Source organism: Sapajus apella, unplaced genomic scaffold (assembly GCF_009761245.1).
Source record: "Sapajus apella isolate SASKATOON/1434 unplaced genomic scaffold, GSC_monkey_1.0 scaffold28, whole genome shotgun sequence".
In the NCBI taxonomy this organism is placed as follows: Eukaryota; Metazoa; Chordata; class Mammalia; order Primates; family Cebidae; genus Sapajus; species Sapajus apella.
In genome coordinates, this window is record NW_022436968.1 from 15,073,117 (window position 1) to 15,078,843 (window position 5,727).

Below are 5,727 nucleotides of genomic sequence, written 5' to 3' on the forward strand. Positions count from 1 at the left end.
GCTAGCGCCATGATGTTGTAAAATTTGAATATAACACAGCCTGCTCGTAAATTGCTCATAATCTAAAAGTTGTGGTGGCAAATAGATGAGTAATTATAATACTTGTGGTGTGCCAAGTAACTGGTTCAGATCTCATATTGGTCTATTTAAGAAAAATAGTATTAGAATAGATAATATTTATATTGTGCCTTAAAAGGTAAGAAAGATGAAATGAGAAAACATATACAGAGGGATTCCAGGTAGAACAAAATCTCGGAAGATAAAAACATAGCTTATCTGTATTAATTATCTAATTCTGTGTAAAAAATTTCCCAAAACTTATATGTTTAGAATATATAATCATTTGCTGTATCTCATGGTGTCTAAGAGTGAGGAATTTGGGATTGGCGTGGCTGGCTGGTTCTGGTTTGGGGTCCTTAATGAGGTTGTAGTCACATGTCTGCCAGGGCTGCACCCATCTGAAGGTTTGAGTGCGTTGGAGGATTTTCTTCCATGATAGCTGGCTATGGCCAGGGGCTTTGATTCTTCTTTAAGTGATCTACGCATGAGCCATTTTAATGTCCTCATAGTCTGTGGCTGGCTGGTTAGCCATTCAAGAGACCAAAGTGTAAGCTGTGATGCCTTTTATTACCACAGAAGTCACTTCTGCATTTTATTGGTCACACAGGCTAGCACTGATTTAATGTGGGAAGGAGCCTGAGATGAGGATAAAGACCAGGAGGTGAGGTTCACTGGAGACCATATTGGAGACTAGATACAGAATCATCTGAAATGAGGATGATTTTAAAGTATACATAATATAGTTTGTTTAGAAAGCAATTGCAGGCCTTTACTGGGAGTTTGCTCATCTACCTTCTTAACTAGAATCTGAGTGCCTTGAAGGCAGAATGGTGTCCTTTATTTGTGTTGTTTTTCTCAGTACTTAGAATATTGTTTAGTAAATAAAAGACACTTCATATGTGGTTCTTGAAGAAGTGAATGAATGAATGAATATAAATGGATATGATCTGAGAGATAAATTAAAAATATCAAAACTACAGGGTGAAGTGTTGATTCAGAAAAGTGTGGGAAGCTACATAAATGAATCAGGGTCTGCACGGAATCTAGAAAAGAAGGCAGATCATAGGAATTGTAGGTGTTAGCCAGTATCAGCCTAAACTTTGTCTGGTAGACATGACTTATTCCTATCACTCAGAAAGTCTACTTTATGGTGTAGATGGGAGAGTATATGGATGAAATTGTCCTCAGAAAAACCAGAGAGTTCAGATTATTAAGACAGATCTCTGAATCTGATCTATCACCTCTCTGATAGGTCACTCTAGCCATCAAACACACCTGACCTCTAAACATTGTCAAAGGGGTCACTGCACTATGTTTACTGTGACAGATTACCACTCTTCACGCTAGAATTTCTTTGGAGAAAATGGCAGAGAATTTGAAGTCAATTATCTGTTGAGTTATCTGTTCTTTACAACCATGATAGGCCATGGCCAGGCCAGTTGCACTGAAGTCTCAAGTAGATTCTATGGCTCAGCCAGAAACAAAGGAAGACACAGGAGGTACTATCATTATGATGCATCAAGGAACCCTGAAGCTGGAACCTGGAGTGATCTCCTGAGTGTTGTAGACTGCTGGGCCCTGCCCTTACCCAGCCCACTCCCTTTTATAGAAAGTATTTAATATAAAAGACAGTGAACACATACATAGGCTTTTTGGACCTGGTGAATTCCTCATTCTGCACAGTTGCCAGGGCATTCCAAAGAGCAAAGCAACCCTGAGAACCACGTCCACTCATACCATTGTGTATCTTTGATCATGCACAGCTGCATTACTTGTTTGCTGGTTCTGCACTAAACAGGAGAAAGCAGTCTTACTGGGGGCTGAAGATTCACTGAGTCCTTGGATGAGACTTTGTGTTCTGCCCTTGCTTCACCCCTGAGCACAGAGCTAACTAAATCAAACCCCATTTATGTACAAACATAACTGTAAAGGTACAGAAAATGCAGACTGTTCTTATGCTGTCATAACAAATCTAACGTTAGATTTGTAGATCATCCTTTTTTTCTTTCTCTTAGTTTATTTAAAGGAAGTATTACAGTTATTCCTAATAACTCTATTAAAATAGGAGAGGTGATACATGTTTTCTTAATGCATAATCTGCTCTTGGGAAGCTGGCAGGGATAGTATTTTGAGGTAATACCACACTTCTCACTTACATGCTGCCCTCATGAGGTGTGCTAGGAAGCTATCACCTCTCCCATGCAGCAGCAAGTGAGTAGAAGCAAGGCCAGAGAGGACAGGGTAGGCAGCTCCTCTGCTGGGGAGTCGGGCCCAGGTGAGACTAAATGCATACAGGAGGTAAAATGGAAATTCTGTATTTTCCTTTTAGAAGCATGACGATTTATGATATAGAAGAACTTTGTATGTGTATTTTCTTTCATTGCTAACAAGGTTACAGAAATCTTTTCAAATAAAATGGCTAGAATTTCTTTTTGACATTATCATTACTTTTTAAAAGAAGGGAGTAACAAGGTCAGCAACGATTCCCTCTGAAATGGAAAGGAAGAGATTCAGCATCTATTCACATACGCCCTCACCCCTCACCCACGCACCCTTGCTCAACTTTTCCCTGCAACCCACACTGCGCTGGAAATAGATCGATAGACTGCTTGTCAGACTTATGCAAGACTTACAGGCTCTAAACCTCTCTCAGACTGATGATCAGAGTGGGAGTCTACCCAAGGGGTTAAGAGTTGAGGTTTCGCGGGGTTTCTTAACACACAAAATATATGGAGTTGAGACGTTAATCAAACAAAGCAGACTTGGGGCTATAACAGTTTTAGGGTTCTCCACTTCCTGAGTCACTTGTCAGGTGTACTCTCCTACCCTCTCCTTGCAGCAAGTTTAGCTTTGACCCATAGTAAGAACCAGTTTTGTTATTTTGTCCTATCTGGAGTATTGCAAAGGAATAACTCTGATTCAGCACCATGTCAGTGCTGCCCTTGGTCTCTGACTTTGGTGACCCACACTTGCAGTGACTACTTTGCTATCACTGACGCCCAGCATCTATGTCCAAGGAATAAGATGCAAGTCAGATGCTATCACTGACTGCCAGCATCTGTGTCCAAGGCATCTCATCTTAGGACAGGGACTCCCTGTCCTGGGTCTCCCTGAATTTCCTGCCTGAAGGTGGTCTCTTTCATGGCTTGTCTGACCTGGTTTAGCCTTCTGAGCTCTGGCATTGCTTGTCCCTGTTTCTCAATCTGTTTGCATATCACCATTGCCTAGGGAGGGTGTCAGGTTTTGTTTTTTTGTTATGATTAAATATACATAACATAAAATTTACCATGTTGATCATTTTTAAGTATATAATTCAGTGGCATTAATTACATTCATGTTGTTATATAACCATCGCCACTATCTATTGCCAGAGTTTTACTTTTCTCACTTGAAATGCTATACCCATTAAACACTAATCTCCTTTTCCCCCCTCCATATTCTCTGGAAACCACACTTTTACTTTCTGTCTCTGAAATTGACTACTCTAGGTATCTCAGATAAGTGATCATACAATATTTGTCCTTTACATTTGGTGTTATTTCATTTATTATTTTCAAGCTTTATCCATGTCATAGCATATATCAGAACTTAATTCCCTTTTATTACAGAATAATATTCCATTGTATGTATATACCACATTATGTTTATCCATTCACCACTGATGGACATTTGGGTTGTTCCTACCTTTTCACTATTGTGAATAATGCCGCTCTGAACATTGGTATAAGATACTTGTTTGAGTTCTTGCTTTCAATTCTTTTGACTATATACCCAGTAGGGAAATTGCTGGTTCATTTGGTAATTTTGTGTTTAATTTTTTGAAGAACTGCCATATCATTTTTCATAGCAGCTGCACCATTTTATATTTCCCACCAGCAATGCACAAGTGTTCCAGTTTCTCCGCATCCTTGCCAATGTTCGTTACAATCCCCATGTTCATTACAGCATTTTCTGTTTTATATTTGTTTGCTTGTTTTTCTAAAAGCCATCCTAGTAGGTGTGAAATGGTACCCAGGGAGTTTAAAAATTGCCGGTGCTCAGAGATGCTAATCTAATTGTTCAGAGATAGGGACTTGTCAATAACTTTTTAAAAAAACTTCCCCAGGTGACATTAATGTGCAGCCACCATTGATAACCTCTAACACATTTTTGATTTATGCGACCTGACTACTGTCCCATATCCCGACGCTGCTTTGCTAGTCTCACAAAAAGACAGATCTTCTGAGTTACTGCTGTATAGGCAGTATACTGTATAGACAGCAGTAACTCAGTCCACTGTGCTTAAAGGGTGATTTTAAAGGGTTCCTGATGCACACAGCCAGCACAGAGCACACTAAACTGTTGTATCTGAATTTTGGGGTGAATTAGTTTCCCAGGGCTGCCATAACAAATTACCACAAAGTGGATGGCTTAAAACAATAGAGATTTAGTCTCTTGGAGTTCTGGATGCCAGAAGTCCAAAATCAAAGAAGGTATGTGTCCTCCTGCAGGCCCTGAGAGAGAATCCCTTTCATGCTTCTCTCTTAGCTTTTGGCAGCTTCTGGCCATTCTTGGTGTTCTGTAGCTCAAAGTCACATCACTCCAAACTCTGCCTCCATCTGCATGTGGTCCTTCCATCTCTTTGTGTCTTCTCTTCTTCTGTCTCAGAAAGATAAGAGTCATTCAATTTAGGGCCTCCCTAAGTCCACGATGATCTCATCTTCAGATGCTTAACTTTATTACAGCTGCAAAGATCCTTCTTTCAAAATAAGGTCATATAGACGTATGCCAGAGGTTAGAACTTCAACACATTTTTTTGGGAGCCCCAGTTCGATCCACTACAGGAAGTTTTCTCTTAGTCTTCCAAATTGCAATCAGTCATATTGTGATTCAAGAGTTCAACATGTACCAAAGCTCAATCTGATATAATCTAGGCTGGAATAGGACTTACATTAAAATCAGAGGGCCAAAGTGATCTGCAATCCCCAAGTTCATTACAGCATTTTAACAATAGCAAATGCATGAAAAAACCCAATTGTCTATCAACAGATGAATGAATAACACACACACAAACACACACACAATGGAATATTACTCAGAAGGAAATTCTGCCATTTGCAACAACATGGATGGACCTGGAAGGCATTAAGCTAAGTGAGATAAGCCAGTCACAAGACAAATGCTGCATGATTCCACTTATATGAGACATCTAAAATAGTCAAACATATGCAGGCAGGCAGACAATAGAATAGTCGTTCAAGGGAATGAGGTGAGGAAGATATGAAGACTTGTTCAATGGTATAAAGTTACATTTATACAAGATGAATAAATTCCAGAGATCTGCTGTAAACCATGGTTGATATAGTTAACAAGAAGATATTGTGCACCTACAAATTTAAGAGAGTTAACTGTTCTTACCATAAAGAAAGGTAGGGTACAAGGAGTCTTTTGGAGGAGAAGGGTGATGAATATGTTGATTACCTCGATGGTGGTGGTGACAGCATGAGTGCGTTCATATGTTCAAACTCACCAAATTCTGTACATTAATTATGTGAAGTTTTGTATATTAATTATGCCTCAATAAAGGTAGGAAGAAAAGAAAGCTGAGGTGGTCACATAAATCTTTGCCTCAGGCCAAATAAGCTGCTTGATGTTTGTATTCTGGCCATCATGGGCTCTGACACAAAG